A 19,721-nucleotide genomic window follows, 5' to 3' on the forward strand; every position below is an offset into this window, starting at 1 on the left:
CTTCCTTGGCCCTCCTAATCCCCTTGAACTCTTTAAGTTTGGGAATCTTCACACGAGTCTTAAACATTCCAGTGAACATGCCATTCCTAATGGTAGTCTTACAAGCAGTGAGCTCACCTTTGAGCTCCTCCATCTCTCTACGCATGGCCTCCATCCCATTGCACATGGTCTCCTATTGAGCTTCCAAGACTTCATTCCTCTAGGTGACCATATTAAGGCCTTCATTGAGAGTAGCTTGCAACTCACCCTTAAGCTCCTCTTCTATGAAGTCTAGCACCTCAATGTGAGTCTCCACATCATCAAGCATCTCTTTTACATCAACCATGGTCACTTTCTTCTTGGACAACCTACCATCTGTGGTAGATGAGATATCTCTTAAACTAGCCTTCTTGCCCCTTCCACAGCCTTGCTCTTGGGCCTTTGGTTGTTGGCTAGCAACATCACTTTAGGATGCCACCCCTAAACTATGATCTGACCTACACACAAACACAAGCAAAACCTGAAGCAAACTTGCTCTGTTACCAATTGTCATAGGCTCTGACCTAAGACTCAGAATTCGTGTGGCCTTAGGCTTGGAATCACCTCATTCTACCCTAAGTCAGCCTAAAACACAAATGTGCGGGCACTAGAACAACTGGAAGGATAGAATGCACAAGTTTGAAAGAACAAGAGAATTGCTAGAATATGCACTATATATTACCAAAGCAAAGTGTTTGATGATGTACAAAGGAAGGTTAGGCGACCCTCTATTTATAGTTGAGGCTCTCAGTTTTACCTATGGCTAGTTTTTAAAATCAAGGGATTGCAATATCTCCTAACAATTAGGGATTACACAATTACACATTAATACAAAAGGCTCCTTCTAATTTTTAGGGTCAACTAGATCCTGCAGAAGGCTCTTGTCGATCTTGGTTGCCTCTAAAAGATCTTAGATTTTACTTCCTCTTTTGGGCCCTCTTAGGTGTGGTATGGGTATCTTATGGGCCTGGCCCTTGCTGTTTAGGTAGTCCTGGATGTTGTGTAGGCGGTCTGGACTCCTTTCTAAGGCCTAGTGTGCAAACCCCTACCAATGTCCCTGGTGCTCAGGCCTTAACCCCTGGTGCTTGAGCATATGCTCTTGTTGTGCCTGTTTAAGGCGTGACACATACACATGCCTTGGCTACCATCGAGACATGTTAGCCCTTGTTCTCAGCACATGTTGGCCCCTTGTGTGACTAGTTTCCCTCGAGCACCATCGGTACATACTATGTCGAGCAATAAGCCTAGGCATCTTGGGCTTGGGCCATGCACCATACACAGCACAATCTGGCAATAGGTGAGTTCAGGCACATCTTCATATTTCTATTGTGTGAATGCCATTTTTATTGCTTGTAAATTCATATAACACTCACCAATACTCGTACTTGGGCCTCATTTAATTCTGTCAAACTTGAATAGCAAGTTTGCACCTCTAGAGTCTTGATCACTACCCTTACCACTATTTTAGGCTTATTCCACATGACCTAGACCTCTAGTATGCCTCAAGGCCTAGTCCCCCTAGCTATCAGGCCCTGTCCCACTAGAACTGGAACTACTCCTTGACTTGGAGAGAACCACTGGACCTAAACCAGCTTATATATCATAACATATGTGGCACACCTTGGTTGGGTACACTAGGCACATTAGGCATACCAGCACGTGCACCAAGAGCATTGGTGGGGGTTTGCACACTAGGCCTTGAAGAAGAGTCCAGACCACCCGCACAGCATGTAGGCCAGCCCACATAGCTAGGCCAAGGCCCGTAAGATGCCCACACCACATCAAGGAAGGCTCATGAGGGGAAATACGTAAGAAGATCTTCTAGAAGCGCACAAGATCAGTAGTAGCCTTCTAGTGAATCTGGTTGACCCTAAAATTCAAGAAGTAGAATCTTAATTGAATGTAATCTGTGTAATCCTTGATTGGTTGTAATTCCTTGATTCTAGGGATTTAGCCATAAGTGTAGTTGGAGGTCTCAACTATAAATAGAGGGTTGCCTCACCCTCTTTTGTACATCATCATACACACTTCTATTTAAGTAAAATACAGAGCATATTCCAGTAATTCTCTTGTTCTTCTATTTCTCTCAAACTTGCACATTCTATCCTTCCCATTGTTTTAGTGCCTGCATGCTTGTGTCTTAAGCTGACTTAGGTTAGAAGGAGGTGATTCCAAGCTTAAGGCTGCATAGATTCTGAGTCTATGGTTAGAGCCTATGACAGTTGGTATCAGATTAGTTTCAGTTGTATGTGTGTAGGTTGAATCTTAGTTGAGGAGATGGCATCCTAGAGCGATATGGCTTGCCAACAACCAGAGGCCCAAGAGTAAGGCCACAAAAAGGGCAAGAAGGCTAGTTCGAGATATATTTGGTCTACCATGGATGGGAGGCTGTCCAAGGTAGAGGTGACCATGGACGACATGAAAAAAAAAGCTTGTTGATGTGGAAACTCACATTGAAGTGCTAGACTCCATGAAAGAGGAGCTCAAGGGGGAGTTACAAGCTGCCTTCAATGAAGGCCTAGACGTGATCACCCAAAGGAACATAGCCTTGGAGGCCCGGGTGGAGACCATGCACGATGGCATGGATGTCATGTGCAAGGAGATTAAGGAGCTTTAGAGTGAGCTCACTGAATGCAAGACTACCAAAGGGAATGGCATGTTTACTGAAGCATCTGGGACCCATGTGGAAATCCCTAAGCCCAAAGAGTTCGAGGGGACCAGGGTGGCCAAGAAAGTAGGCAACTACCTATGGGGCATAGAGTAGTACTTTCGGGCCACGAGCATGCAAGATGAGGCTACCAAGGTAAGCGCTACATCAATGTATCTTACTGATGTTGCCTTATTGTGGTGGAGGCACAAGTGTGATGATGTGAGGTGCGGGGGCATCATGATTGGAACCTAGGTAGAGTTTCAAAAAGAGTTTAGAGAATAGATCTACCCAGAGTATGCCAATGATGAGGCACAAGTAAAGCTACGTAGGCTGACCTAGCAAGGGGAGATAAGGGACTATGTCCAAAAGTTCTTTGAATTGATGTTACAGATCTTGGATCTAAGTGAGACGGAGGGTCTGTTTGCTTTTATGGATGGGCTAATGAACTACAACGGAGGGGAGTTCATGACTTAGCTAAAACTATGACTACTACTGAGTCCCTGGTGGTGTTTAAACCACTGAACAAGTTCGAGTCTTCCAAGCCCAAGGGAAATGGCAAGGATAAGAGAGATCGAGAGAAGTAGTCCAAAGGTAGGTATCGTGATCGGTAATCCAAAGATGGGACCAAGACCGTTTAGACAAAAATGGCGAAAGGAAGCCACCAACAGGCAAATGGGAGGCAAAGGGGGACCAAGAGCCGCTCACATACTACCTTTGTAGAGAGAGCCGTATAGCGTGTAACTGCCTACAGAAGGGTAAACTGGCTATTGTAGACAAAGAGTCTGATGAGAAGCCAGAGTCAGAGATAGCAAAACTTGGGTCATTGGTGCTTAATGCTGTATAAAGTAAGGGGAGCCATAAGCTAAAGGGCTTGATGTTTACGGATCTAATGGTTACGAGCTAGAAGGTGAGTGTACTAGTGGACACAGGTGCCTCACACTTGTTTATTTATGGTGATAGAGCCTAAAAGCTCAGAGTAAAGGTGCATAAGGTGACTGGTACCATTAAAATAGTGAACTACAAGGAAGTGCTAGCCATTGGAGTAACGTAGGGAGTGGAGTTACAGTTGGGAGACTACAAGGGCAAGAAAACCATTGAGGTAATACCCTTAGATGATTATGAGTTTGTGATTGGGTTAGATTTCCTTGTTTGGATTAATGCCCTTCTTGTACCTTTTACCAATTTTATTTGTATCTTGGATGCATGGTGCCAATGCCTTGTACCATTGAGATGAGGGTCCAAAATTAGGTCTAGAGTGGTGTTAGCCATTCAATTTGCTAGGGCAGTGAATAGGGATGAAGACACCTTTTGACAGCCTTGAAGTATAAAGAGCTGAAAGAGGAAGAGTTTAACACCCCCTCGGAGGTACTAAAGGTATTAGAGTTCTTTAGATATGTGATGCCTACAAAATTGCCTAGCAAGCTACCACTTAAAAGGGAGGTGAACCATAAGATCGAGCTGGTGTCTAAGGCCAAACCACCAACTAGAGCCCCTTATCGAATGTCCCCACTATAGTTAGAGGAGTTAAGGAAGTAGCTCAAGAAGTTAGTTGATGTTGGCTTCATCAAGCCATCTAAGGTGCCATATAGTGCACTAATTCTATTCTAGCACAAGCATGATGGGTCGTTGCAGTTGTGTATAGACTACCAGGCTTTAAACAAGCTAATCATCAAGAACAAGTATCCTATCCCACTCATTACAAACTTGTTCGATCAACCTAGGAGCGTAAGGTGGTTCACAAAGATGGATTTGAGGTCAGGCTACTACCAAGTCAGGATCGTAAAGGGAGATGAACCCAAGACTTCTTGTGTCACTTGGTATGGTTCGTATGAGTTCTTGGTTATACCATTTGGACTCACGAATGCCCCAGTAAAATTTTGCACCCTTATGAACAAGGTACTTCAGTCATTCTTGATTAGTTTGTTTAGTTATCTGGATGACATTACGATCTACAGCTAGACATTAGAAGAGCATGTAGACCACTTAAGGTAGGTGTTTGAGGTGTTGCAGGCACAAAAGATGTATGTCAAAAGGGAGAAGTGCTCATTTGCCTGGTAGGTTATCCCATTCCTAGGCCACTTAGTGGAAGGTGATAGGATTAACATGGATGAAAGCAAGGTGTGTGCCATCTTGGAGTGGGAACCACCAGCCGAGGTCACTGAGTTGAGGACTACTATAGGTGCTTCATCATAGGCCACTTAGCCATAGCCATGCCACTAATTGACTTGCTCAAGAAAGGGAGAGCATAGGAGTAGAGTGCAGGGTGCTAGGAAGCCTTTGATTGGTTGAAGTAGGTTATGACCAAGGAGCCAGTCTTAGCCTTGCTAGACCATTCCAAGCAGTATGAAGTGCATACGGATGCATCAGACAATGCAATAAGGGGTGTGTTAATGCAAGAGGGACATCTAGTCACGTTCTTGAGTACGAAGCTCAATGAGACTGAGTGTAAGTACATGGTCTAAGAAAAGGAGATGACTGTAGTGGTGTATTACTTGCGCACTTGGTGCCATTACCTGTTGGTGTCGAGGTTCATGGTCAGGATGGACAATGTGGCGACTAGCTACTTTCAGTCACAGAAGAAACTATCCCCCAAGTAGGTGAGATGGTAGGCTTTTCTTGTAGAATTTGATTTCCATATAGAGTACAAGCCATGGCAGGCGAACATGGTGGCAGACATCCTGAGCAGGAAGGCTAATCTTGCTACCATTAGCCAACCAAAAAGGTATTTGGTGCCACACATCAAGGAAGGACTTGCGCACAGTCCTATAGCTAAGGCTCTTATGGAGTACACCTAGTAAGGTAAGAGCAAGCGATTTTGGTTGTAGGATGGGTTGTTGTACACCAAGGGTAGTAGGCTTTTTATGTCGCAGCATGGAAAACTCCGTAGGGAAGTCATGCATGAGTGTCATGATTCAAGGTGGGTTAGACATCCAAGGGTGAGCCACACATTAGCTTTACTAAAAGATCTGTTACTTGCCGTACATGAGGGAAGATGTGGAAGCCTATGTGAAGAATTTTCTTGTGTGCCAACAGGACAAGGTAGAGCTCGAGAAACTAGGTGGTCTATTGGAGCCATTACCAGTGCTAGAGTGACCCTGAGAGAGTGTCACTCTAGACTTTATAGTTAGTCTACCTAAGGTAAAGGGGTTTGAAAGTATCATGGTAGTGGTGGATAGGTTTTCCAAGTATGGGATCTTCATTCCAACAACTAAGGAGTGCCCAACCGAGGAGGTAGCTCAATTGTTCTTGAAGACCATGGTGAAGTATTGAAGAGTGTCGAGAACCATTGTTAATGATCGGGATGGCCATTTCACAGGCACGTTTTGGACTGAGTTGTTCAAGCTATTAGGGTTAGAGTTAAAATTTTCCACTAGCATGCATCCGCAGACCAACAGGTAGACTGAGCATGTGAATGGGCTATTAAAGGTCTACCTCAAGCACTATGTGAGTGCCATGCAAAGGGATTGGCCAAGGCTATTAGATGTCACCTAGTTTTCTCACAACTTGCAAAAGAACGAGGCAATAAACTAGAGTCTATTTGAGGTGGTAATAGGTCAGCAACCACTAACACCCAGTTCAATTGCTGTAGGTTATACAGGGCTAAATCCAGTAGCATACAGGTTTGCCAATGCTTGGTAGGAGCAAGCTGACTTGGCCAGAGTCTGTCTCTACAAGGTGACAAAGAGGTTAAAGAAGTGGGCAGACTAGAATAGGCAGGATGTGCAGTTCCAAGTAAGAGACTTAGTGTTGGTGAAGCTACATGCCATTGTGTGCCACGGAGGGTTGCACAAAGGCCTGGTCTAGAGGTATGAGGGACCTTTCTGAGTAGTCAAGAGGGTAAACAAGGTTGCTTACAAGCTGGATATGGCACCAAGTTGAGGTTACACACAATGTTCCATGTTAGCATGCTCAAGCTATTCCATGAGGATGAGGGAGATCTAAGACGAGCAGAGTCCAAGTGTACGCCATTGGGAGCTAGGGCCTCATTTACGAAGGAGGTCCATAGCATTATATCTGACTGGAAAGTGAGGCAGAAGAACTACCAACCAAGACAGGAGTACTTAGTCTGCTAGAAGGGACTTCTAGACAATGAGGCAAGCTAGGAACTAGTAGAAGACTTATGGTAGTTTCAGGACTAGATTAGGCAATACCATACAGAGGATGCAATAGGGGCAATGCATAATCAGGTAGGGGAGAATGTCATGCCTTGGGCAGGCCTGCTAGGCTCATTAGCACGAGCACCAAGAGTATTGGCAGGGGTTTGCACACTAGGCCTTGGAGAGGAGTCCAGACCACCCACACAACATGCAGGCCAGCCTGCAAAGCCAAGCTAAGGCCCACAAGATGCCCATACCACATCGAGGAAGGCCTAAGAGGGGAAGTAAGCAAGGAGATCTTCTAAAAGTGCACAGGATCAGCAGAAGCCTTTTGGTGGATCTGGTTGACCTTAAAATTTAGGAAGTGGAATCCTAATTGAATGTAATCTGTGTAATCCTTGATTGATTATAATTCCTTGATCTAGGGATTTAGCCATAAATGTAGTAGGGGGTCTTAACTATAAATAGAGGGTGGACTCACCCTCATTTGTACATCATCATACACACTTCTATTTTAGTAAAATAAAGAGCATATTCTAGCAATTCTCTTATTCTTTTGTTTCTCTCAAACTTGCACATTTTGTCCTTTCCATTGTTCTAGTGCTCGCACGCTTGTGTTTTAGGCTAACTTAGGCTAGAAGGAGGTGATTCCTAGCCTAAGGCTGCACGGATTTTGAGTCTAAAGATAGAGCCTATAACATCTGTACATGCCTCGACTACTATTAGGACATGTTGGCCTTTGGTCTTAGCATATGCTTTGACCACCATCGACACATTTTAGCCCTTGGTGTGGGTGGTTCCCTTAAACACCATCAGCATATGCTGGGTAATACACCACGCACAGGTATCCTAGGCCTGGACCACGTACAACGATCTAGCAATAGGAGAGTTTAGGCATATCTTTATATTTCTACCATGCCAATGCCATTTTTATGTCTTGTCAATTCATATAATGGTCCCTTAAGCTTTTATATGAAGTTTTATGGCAAGATGACTCATTTTTTATTTTTCACAAATTTTAAAATTTTTACAGTTTAGGATTTTTTGAAATTTTTTAGTTGGAGTTTTGGCCCCAAAATTGGCATACGTGATCCTTGTATTTTTATTGGCATCCACAAAAAAAATCATCTAAAAAATTGAACTATAGAGATTTTGTAGCCATTTGAAAAAAGCATCCCTATTCAAACACTTAAATGGCTACTAGCTACAAACTTGTAAAAGCTCTTATGCTCTTTAAGGGGGTGTGAGTTGTCAAGGTTCCTTGGGGGATAAGAGGCCAATATAAGGGCCAAAGACTAGCACCCATCACACATCTTGTGTGTTCACCCCTTGGTCCACCTCCCTCAATCATAAAGAGCCTCAATGCTGTTAATCTAATTCTTTGGCAACGCTTTAGCAATGGTGTTCTGGGCAAAAAAATGCACATCAGCACATGCTTGAGCCTAGTGTCATGGGCTAAGCTTTATCTTAATAAAACAATAGGCCATACGACACTTGGATGGATGTTTCCACAAACGTCAGCCAAGGATAGTTTTATATCTAAATAAGAAACCAATAAGCCACAATTTAATCTCAATAATACACAATGATATATCGGGACATAATGGGAGTACACCAAGGTGACCCTGAGTATTTTTGTAAGAAAAAAAAGTGTTTTACTAATATCAAGAATAATACAACAAGTACAAAAAAAACATCAAGTCTTTGCCCTATCATCAGTGCTAAGGGGCAGCCCAGCAATACACCAATTGCTCATCCACTATAAAGAGCTTAAGAGATTTTCTAGTTGTGCTACCAAGAACCACTACAAAGTTTGAAATGGGGACCCTTTTTCTAGCACATGAGATCTACCCTCCCTTTTGGCACCTCTACTTTGTCATGGCCCTATACATGGGTTTCTCACAACATCTTATGCTCAGTCATGGCCCTCTACAAGTTTGGCTTATGACATCCTTCCCCACCTATTCTGTTAATACCCTCATTGACTTGTTGGCTTGGAATTCTTCATTCTTTTGCTAGAATACTCAGAGGTAATGAGCTCTCTCTCAATTGGTTTCTTCTAGTTCTAAGCCCTCCCATTTTACTAAATATTCATGAACTATTCTTTGAGATACTTCTGATACCGTGTTAGCTAAAATCTTTTCAACTCAATGTTTTGTTGGTGACTTCATGGTAATGGCAGCCTTGGTTAATTCATCATGACTTGCATCTATAAGGTCTACATGATAGGGCTTTAAGTTGCTCACATGGAACATTGGATGCACCTTCATCCATTTTTATGTGTTGATTTTGTAAGATGCATTTCCCACTTAGGAAAGGATCTTCACTGGACCCTCATACTTATGCATCAACCTACATCATGCTTCCTTAGGAATTGATTTGTTTAGGCACTAGTTTGATAAGAACATGATCACCAACTTTGAATTACTGTGCTCTTTGGCCCTTATCTACCCACTTCTTCATGCACTTCGATGCTTTCTCTAAGTATGCTTATGCAATTTTTATATTTTGTCTCCATTCTTTGCTAAAGTTGAAGGCTCACAGATTTTTCCCTAGATATGGCTCAAAGGATGTATGCAGTAATCTTGGTAGTTGTCCACTGACTACTTCAAATGGACTATTGTTTGTGTAAGAACACTTGTTGGAATAAAAACAAAGCTAAGCTATATCCAACAATGAAGTCCCATTCTTTTGATTGGCTTAAACAAAGTGTCTTAAGTACTTTTCCAACAACCTATTAAATCGTTTGATATAACCATTAATTTACAAGTGATAAGTTGAAGAGATGTTGAATTAAGATCCTAAGATCTTGAAAAGTCCTTCCCAAAATGACCTAGTGAATCTCGGATCCCTATCACAGATAATGGTTTGAGGAAGGCCCCAATACTTGATTACATGTTTAAATATTAGATGGGTTGTATTTTTCAGGGTGTAATACTTTTAGGTAGGAATGAATGTAGCATATTTCTAAAAATAGTCAATCAGCACCAAAATACACCAAAGATCACCAACCTTAGGAAGGCTTGATATGAAGTCAATGGAAATACTTTCCCAAGGTCATGTGGGCATAGGTAGTGGTTTAAGCATGCCTGTCGGTTTCTTCTTTTCAATTTTATCCTATTGGCAAATGAGGTAAGTCTTCGTATAATCCATTAGATCTCGCTACATGTGAGGCCAATAATAGCCTTGTTTTAGTAAAGCTAAATTATGTTGCCAACCTGGATGACCCACCCATGGTGTGTCATGCCATTCCCTCACTATCATCTATCTTATACCTCTTACTTTTGGCACAAACAGTTAAGAACCCTTTGTCAATAAGATCCCATTTTTTTAGTAAAAGTACTTGGATTTCCCTTCTTCTACTGGCTTTAGGATGGCACTAACCCATCTACTCAATGCATCTACCACTTAAATGGTTATTTCAGCTATGTGCTCAAAACAAAATTCAAATTTGGCTAGAAACTTTTGCCATCTAGCTTGTTTAGCCATGAGCCTCAACTGGGTGAGAAAATGACTAACCGTCACATTGTTCATCTTAAATACAAATTGTGAACCCAACAAATAATGCCTCCATGCTCTCAAACATTGGATAATTGTTAGTAGTTCTTTTTCTTGAGCCAAATATCTCCTTTTGGCTTTGCTCAACTTTCAACTTTCAAATGCTAATGGGTGCTGTTCTTACAAAAGCACACCTTTAAGAGTGAAATCAGATACATCTATTTGAACTTCAAAAGGCTTCTTAATGTTAAGTAAAGATAAGAAAAGGTCATTCATCATGGCTTCCTTTAAGCCCTCAAAAGTCTCTTGACATTCACTTGTCCAACACCATTTATGCTCATTTTTCAATAGCTCTATGAAGGCTGTGATTCTACGTGAGTACACTTCCATAAATATCCTATAATATTTGGCCAATCCCAAAAATAGCAAAGTTCACTGACATTCTTTAGTGTTGCCCACTCCTTGATAGCCCTAACTTTTTCCATGTCCATTCAAATGTGGCCTTGTTCAATAATGTGGTTTAAGAAATGAATCCTTGTTTAAGCAAATGCACATTTCTCCCTTTTAACATATAGTTGATGGTCTTGTAGTCTTTGAAACACAAGACGTAGGTGCTCTTGGTGCTTTTCCAAGGTAGAACTATAGATCACTATGTCATCTAAATAGATGACCATAAACTTGTTAAGATAGTCATGAAACATCTAATTCATCAAGGTATAAAATTTGGCAGGGGCATTAGTTAATCCAAAAGGCATAACAAGAATTTTAAATACACCATACTACATTACATAAGTGGTTTTTGGCTCATCTCCTTTAGCATTTCTAACTTAATGATAGCCAGATCTTAAGTCCAATTTGGAAAAGTACTTAGCCTTGTTTAGTTGATCAAACAAATCCATAATAAGAGGAATAGGATATTTTTTCTCACAGTGACTTTGTTCAAAGCCTTATAGTCCACACATAACTACTGTAAACTCCCATCATGCTTTCTCTGAAATAATACAAGTGCCCCAAATGATGTTTTTGATGGTTTAACGAATCTGGCTTGTAAAAGCTTATCTAATTATTTTTTCAATTTAGCCAACTTTTACAGAGCCATGTGATTGATATAGGCCTTTAGTTGGTGGCTTCACTCCTAGAAGAAGCTCAATCTCATGGTCTACTGATCTTCAAAGAGGTAAGACTTTAGGCAATTACTTTGGCATCATATTTTCAAACTCTTCCAATACTTTCTACACCCCACGAGTATCGATTCTAGCTCAATCCCATCTTTGTAAATTAGCATGGCCATATAGGAAGGCTCTCATCTCTTTAACCCTTTCTTGAATTGTAATGCTAAAATCATTTTGTTTTCACTCTTAGGGAGGATCGTGGAAGGCACAACACATAGGCATTCCCCTAAGAACAATAGACAACTATTAGTGGGGACTGGGATCACTTGAGATAGCACCATGAAGTCCAATCCTAAAATAACATCAAAGTTATCCATGGGGGAAACCATGAAGTCTACATTTCTTTCCCATGGCCCCAACTTGGTCATCACATTCTTAGAGCTTGTATTGATTACAAAGGTTGGTGAGTTAACTACTTTCATTTACCCATCATCCTTATTAACCTTGAGACCACACATTTATCTTCATTTGGTGTGGTGAAGGTGTTCGTTACAATCGTATCTACCATGGCCATTATGGTTTTACCATTGAGTACTAGGTCCACATACAACAAACCTCTCCCATGTTCTTTCTTTATCATGTTTAGTTGGGTATGAAAGGCACTAAGGAACTGTATTAAGCCTATCCTCAACTTCTTTGACAGTTTTAGGCATTTTGGAGGGCTCTTGAAAAAAGGCTCTTAAGGCATTAAAGGCACCTATATGTGCGCATTTGGCCACCTAATGCAACCCTTGACATAGGAAGCAAGCTAATAGTTGTTTTGACTTTAAATTTGATGGATTGTTTGCCCTAGGTTGGGTATTGTCTTGACTAAAAGGCCTCCTATCTGATCCCCCAATAAAGTGTTTGTCCACCATAGCCATCTTTCCTCTATTCCTAAAGTTGGAGTTACTACCACTTGATAAAAGGTTCTTTCATTTTGAGGGGCCATTGTTATTGTCATTAAGACGCTCGATGATAAGCAAGGCAATGGCCGTTTCTTGCACCTTTTATCTTTGCAATTTCATCTTGGCCTAAGGTTTGAGGCTGTTAAGGAAATAGAACATCTTTTCTTTTTTAGACATGTCAATAATGTCCAACATCAGGGTAGAAAAGCTCCTCACAAACTTCCGCACCATTCCTATTTACACTAATTCTTAAAGCTTCTTTTGGGCCGTATACACCACATTCTTAGAGAAGAACTAGTTTTTCAACTCTCACTTAAGATCTGCCCAAGTTTTAATCAGTCATTCATCATTTACAAATTTTGAACACCACCACAACTTGGCATCCTTGATAAAATACATTGAAGCCATTGCAACCTTATCCTCTTTTGATTCTATGTACATAGCTTGAAAGTATTATTTTATGTCAAATAAGAAGTTCTCAAGCTCTTTGGCATCTCTTGCTCCCTCATAACCTCAAGGCCTTAACACCTTGGCCCTTTTCTCTTTCTCCATCGAGCTAGAATTTAGCTTGGCCACAACCATTTGTAATACACTTACTTGGACCCTGAGCTTTCCAAACTTTCTCTAAAGGACATCAAGGCATCTTTGGTCTACTCACCCAAGCTATGTAGAGTAACGGACAACTCCTACTGGGACGTCTCGATCTCTCTTAGCAAATCATGAGTTAGCACATGAGGTTTTAGGGTAGTCACAGTGGCCTCGAGCTCTTTGATCTTCTGTTAGTCATTAAATCCACTACTGTAGCCATTTTATCAATTCTCTAGCACTTCTCAAACAGGCTCTAATACCATGTACCATGAGTTAAGCTTTCTCTCAATGTAAGCAATAAACCATGTGGCACTTGGATGGATGTTTCCACACAAGTAAGCCAAAGATAGTTTGATATTTGAATACACAACCAACAAGCCACAATTTAATCTTAAGAATACACAATGATATATTGGGGCATAATGGGAGCACACCAAGGCAACCCCCAGTATTCTCGTAAGAAAAAAATGTGTTTTATTAATATCAAGAATAGTATAACAAGTACAAACGGACCATCGAGTCTTTCCACTATTTTAAGGACCAAAGGGGTAGCCCTAGATGGATGGTCTAGCAAGTACTTTAACCACTGAGATGCCCAACAATACATTAACTGCTTAACCCTCTCTAAAGAGCTTAAGAGATTTTATAGATATTCTACCAAAAATCATTACAAAGTTTGAAATAAGGACACTTCTTCCTACCATATGAGATCTACCATCCCTCGTGGCACCTCTACTTGATGATGGTCGTATACATGGGTGGCTCACGACATCCTTTGCTCGATCATCACCCTATACAAGGTTAGTTCATGACACCCAAAATTTACACCAAGGCCCAGAATCAAACTTCGGCCAAGGCTTTAACCATCATTGGCACATGCTGGCACATGGTGTGGGCACATGCCTTGACCACCATGGGCACAAGCTGGCCTTTAGTATAAGTACCTACCTCAACCACCATCGACATATGCTCATCCTTAGTGAGGGCGCATGCTTCGATCAGCATCGACACAATTTGGACCTAGTGCGGGCACATGCTTTGATAAACATCAATAGAACATGGCCCTTGGTGTGGGATGTTGCTTCAAACACCATCAACACATGCTAGGCCTTGGTGCAGGATATGTTATTTTGAAAAAAGGATCCCCATTATAAACACTTTAATGTCTACTGTTAGCATATCTATAAAATTTCTCATGCTCTTTAGAGGGTGGTTGTCTGGGCCCCCTCTCTCCCCCAAAAGAGGAATAGGTGTGCATGATGGGCCTATCTTGCATACATCCACGACAATGTCCCTAGAGCAAAATCTAGGCCATGCAAGCCTTTTGCCTGTGTTGTCTAGTGACTGATTGCTCTGATGACCTGCAAGAGCCCATAGCCTTGATCGATTGGTATGCATGCAAAAAAAGGGCTCGAATGTGCCAAGCTCATGCCAATGGCTGTAGCTAATGCTACACCAAACCAAGTCCCTAAATCAGGCAACAATTCCTTAGGGTGGTGCAAGCAGAAGCTACGGTCATGGGTTTGGTTTGGCCAACTCTTTTAGGTGTTTTGTAGTCTCATGATCCCTTCTCGTCAATGACAAAAATGACTTGGCTTGGCTAAGTCTATTTATGTAGCCACTGCTACCCCAGACTCTAGGAACAAGTCCTTTAATCGAGTATTGTCACTCTGGAGTGTGATAGAAAAGTTTGCATGTGTGGTCCCAGCTAGAACAAGCATTGGTGGTGTTATGCCATTGTTACCTATTGGATGGTAGGGGTAGTCTCGTGGTCCTTGCTTATGTTTTTCCCATGCCAAGCAATTGTGGCATGGCCTCATATGTCATTTCCTCTGCTCACTCATTGAGTAATCGATTAGGTTGGTTGTAGATCGGTGCACATGGATGTTACCACTTATACATAATGGGCATATGAGTGATGCTATGGTTATACATGTTGGTAGGCTTCATGCTCAATGCATCGAACTATCAACCCATGATCCTCTTCATTCTCCCCCATGTGGTCATCATACCTTGGGGGCACAATCGAGATCCTATGTTGCATACCTAAATTGATGGAAACTGATGTCTAGCTATCCCTAATCTATTTTGTGTCTTTAAAGGCTACAGGTTAGCCTTCAATCATGCCCTGTATCCCAAGTATGCCACCCAAACCTCTACGGCCACATTGGTGCACTAGTGTTAGATCATGCTCTCAGATGTAGAATGTTTTATGGATACGATCTCTTGACCTTTGTTCATCTGATGCTATTCATTTTATGTGCTCAACATGCACAACACTTATGCTTTGTGTTGGCTCTCTTCACTGCTCGATTAGTGCATTGAGGCCCAACGATGCCAACATCCCAAAGGATTGCTACTTGGTTGATCCTGCTAGTAGTCATATGCTTGTCTCAAAGATTAAGCAATGCATATAAATGTATGAACTAATTCAGACTGTGAAATTGTGAATGGCTTATTAAATTAGTTATAGTTTGTTTAATGGTATCTACTACTTGGATAATCATAGTAATTCTAGAGCTAATACATGCAATGAACCCTGACTTCTAGAAGGGATGCATTTATTAGATAAATGGTTGATACAGGCTATGTCTATTGCTTTGATGATTCAAGATAACTTGACAGATCACATAGTCTTTATGCCTATGACACATCATTTAAATTTTTGCCCTATCCACTTTTAATAGTAGATAGTGGCCTACTATGGTGGTGATGGGTGATGGAGAATTAGGGTTTGATTTTGGAAAAGGGAGCCTAAGAAATGGCCACCACATCCAAGGAAGGCAATAAGCATGCAAATTACCCAATCTTGACATGGGGAGGTAGTGACAATAAATAACAATACCAGGCTCTATGAGATTGATAATTGGAATGACTACAATTTAAATCCCATAATAAGGATCCATTTAAAGGCAAGCCTGGTGCCAACAGTCATAGTAATTCCAACTCCAATAGCGTATATTTAAGTTGTTGCAGTTGAAAAGCTTGTAGTTGGAAATAGGGTTGGGTTATCTGGTTTGTCTCATAGTGAGCATCAATCTATTCTCCCTACTATCGATGATGCACTCTTGGCCCTAATTGGCTAAGTTGTTCCTCTGGCACTATTAATTCAAAGAAATTAAAGTGCTCAAAGCAGGCCTATGCTTGTATACATTAGCATGGGATCACATCATAGGATTTTGGTCCTATTGTGTTAGCCTTTGAGGCAGTCAGGGGCATTCGTATTTCATAGTCGAGGTGCAATTCTTGGATTTATGAAAGATGAACAACTGTGAATGCATTTGCCAAGGATGTTTTCATTAATCAAGAACAAAAGTTGGGGGCTCAAAAATGATCAGATACTATCCTAGTCTCAACCATAAACAATGCCAACCAGGGATCGACGGATGTTACTTTTAGAACTCCACTGGCACCTTATGAGAAATCAAAGTCTTTGGGTTTCAAGGGTTATATGGTTGCAAGGCTGAAAGTTAAAAGAATTGATGGAAAGGCACCAATAAGAGTAGAGCCTATGATTTAATTTGACTCAACACAGGGAAACTTACCAGGTCTAGACATAGTAAGGATTGATAGACTGTGACCTCTTTCTTGATTCTATGGGTGGTGGTGTATGGCCATTCTTAGTTGGTGGAGTGATTTGTCTAGTTAATTACTTTAATGAAGAAGGCTTCAACCTACTAACTAGCTACCTAAAGGTGATGTTTCATAGCTAGCTTCTTAGAAGGACTATGGCCACCTAGGCTAAGGAAGTTTGAGGCAATAATAGGTTTGTGATGCCTTTTGATGTTCTGGGCCACACATGCACTACACTGATGTATTCAATGAGTCTCTAGCCTTGACCAATAGGCTTGGGCAATCTTTGAAATTTCATCATGATAGGGATAGATCATTGCAATTGTTGGTATTCAATGAAGAATTCCTAGTAATCACAAGTCATTAGCTCATGTTGACTATGTCCCTATGTCATAAGCTAATACTCATGCTTTGACTCCTGTGGCTCTAGGGCTTGAGAATGGACTCATCCAGTGTCCCAGATCAACCTTTAACTAGATTGGTATATGGACATTTGAACCACTAGGGCCAGTCACCTCAAGCTACTGCTAAACAATTCTACACATAAACTATTTGATGGAAAGCTAAAGCGAACAAAAAAGATAGCCAAGAGTAAACTTGTATTACTCAAGTTGTGGTGTGTGTAGAATGAGGGTGGGGGCATCTCCTATTTATAGCTAAGGCCCCCTTAAATCAAAGGCTGACCTAGTTCTATCCTAGGGCTCACAAAGAGTCCAACATATACAAGACATTACCAATGATTACAATTAGACAATTCTAATTTTACATGGACTTTATCATAAAAGAGTTTGAACCAGCTTGGACTCTTTCTTTAGCCCATCATTTTTATGGCTTTTTACTTCATCTCAGTGCTCACCAATGCCAGCACCTGGGCATGGCTCAATTTCATTGAACCTAAACATAGTGCTTGAGCCTTTAGAGTCTTGATCACTGCCCATATAACTATTCTAGGCTAGTGCCCCAGGACCTGGGCCTTTAATAGAACTCAAGGCTTGGTTACACTCGCAGTTGGACCCTTCCCCACTAGAATTGGAACTTCCCCTTGACTTATAGAAAACCTCTAGGCCTAGACCAGCTTACGAGCCATGACATAAGCACATGCCTCGACCACCATTAGGACATGTTGGGCTTTGGTCTTGGCACATGTTTCAACCACTATCGGCATATATGGCCTTTTGTATAGGCAATTCCCTTAAATACCATTGGCACATGCTAAGCCACACACCACGTGGGTTATCATAGGCCCTGGCCACATATAGTGCACACCAAGATGGAGTAGTAGGTGGGTTCAAGCACATCTTCATATTTTCACTATGCTAATGCTATTTTTATGGCCTATAAATTCACATAAGCGCTCATTAGCACCTACAACTAGGCTTGGCTCAATTCTACCAAACTTGAACACCATGCTTGAGCCTTTAAAGTCTTGATCACTACTTGTACCACTATTTTAGGCTAGTTCCCATGACCAGGGCCTTTAGTAGGCCTCAATAACTGGTTTCCATAGCAATTGACCTTTTTTTGCTAAAACTAGAACTGCTCCTTAACTCAGAGAGAACTTTTAGGCCTAGACTAGTTTGTATATCATGACACATGCATATGCCTCGACCACCATCAGGACATGTTGGCCTTTGGTCTTCGCATATGTTTTAAACACCATCAACACATGCTAACCCTTTATATGGGCAGTTCCCTCGAACACCATTGGCACCTGTTGAGCAATGCACTAAGCACTGGTATCCTAGTCTCGAGTTTAGGTATATCTTCATATTTCTACTATGCCAATGCCATTATTATGGCTTCTAAATTCATATAACATTCACCAATGCCTGCATGTGGGCAACACATCACTATGCTGTTTCCATCTTGGACTATAAGACTCTATCTCAGTTACTCAATATGTGCACTACATAGCTTTCTCCATAATCCCATAATGTTGTGACCTCAAGGCACCTTAGTGGATCATGACCCTCAGTAGAATGAATGATTGCATATTTTGCCATACATTGGTGTACCCCCGCAAGATGTGACCTAGCACACCAACCACACACCTGTGGCACTGACTTTTTGATATGCCCCTTTGGACATGGTGCTTAGGTCAATTGCACTCATACGACACCACCCACGATAAACCCTAACTTGGTGGCATTCAAACACTTTGTCCATCTTACAACTTGGGTCTATTCAGCTCCTCTAAGTTCACCTCTCTAGGTGTGGCCCTCTGGCCAACTGCCCCTGTGGTGGCACCTTAATGCACACTACTTGGTCTCTATCTCAAACTTAAACACAATGTTTAATAAACTTAGGCTCTGTTCCATGGGAAACATAAGTTTCTCCCACTTTTACTCAGACTCAACTCTGTATGTAACCATGTCTCCATGATGGTTTCACAATTCAACTTGCCTTTTCTTTAGCATAGCTCAAAAGGGTAACCTAAAGCCCATACACAACTCAAGAATCCACTGATTCACTCTAAACACAAGGTCTCCTGACCAGCTCTATCTAAGGGTTCACCAACCCACTGAGTACTTAAGGTCCACTAACATACTCAAATTCATGGCCCTCTTATAAGCTAGCATTTACTTAAACTATCCTATTTATGGCTCAGTCACCATTAGCTTATCCTTTGCCTTTACTCAAACTCATTCAATCCACTGACTGGATGCCACTTGAATGCCATTACCCTTAGCTTACTCAACTTAATTGATCTTCTGATCCATACAACTCATAAGGCCTTATTAACTGGCCAATTCCTGCTTGCTCATTCCATTGAACCATATACTGTCATGGCCCATTGACCACCACATCTCATAAGGCCTTCCCTTTTGGCCAACATAAAACATAGCCCATAGACTGGCATACTCTTATGATCCTTTGACCATGAGAACTCATGGTCCACCGACCATCACAACTTATGGCTTCAATCCTTAGCCAACTTAAACTCTTTTACCTCTGTAGAATGGCTCCATGCTTAAACCCAAATACTCAGCTTGTACCCCCGTTAGGGCACTTGCACTATACAACAAGTGCACATGTTAGTAACTGATCTCAATACACATGACTCATGTCCTTTAGGAAAAAACTCATTTGGCCCACGTGGCCTTATTCAACACCATTTCATGGTGTATGCCTTTTTTGCATTTTGGTCTCATCATGGTTTTCCCACCATAAGGGCATTATATGCCTACACACGCCAACACCTTCCTCCAGGTGAGGCTAGACTCCCGTGCCCTTTTAC

At 41.6% G+C, this 19,721-nt stretch overlaps 1 pseudogene; it reads left to right on the forward strand.

The window, feature by feature from the left end:
• Nucleotides 1–15,267: 15,267 nt before the first annotated feature.
• LOC149514344 (18S ribosomal RNA) lies at nt 15,268–16,951 on the forward strand (annotated as a pseudogene).
• Nucleotides 16,952–19,721: the final 2,770 nt, after the last annotated feature.

This window comes from Durio zibethinus, chromosome 16, assembly GCF_047325235.1.
Source record: "Durio zibethinus cultivar Kanyao isolate XHJ-2024 chromosome 16, ASM4732523v1, whole genome shotgun sequence".
In the NCBI taxonomy this organism is placed as follows: Eukaryota; Viridiplantae; Streptophyta; class Magnoliopsida; order Malvales; family Malvaceae; genus Durio; species Durio zibethinus.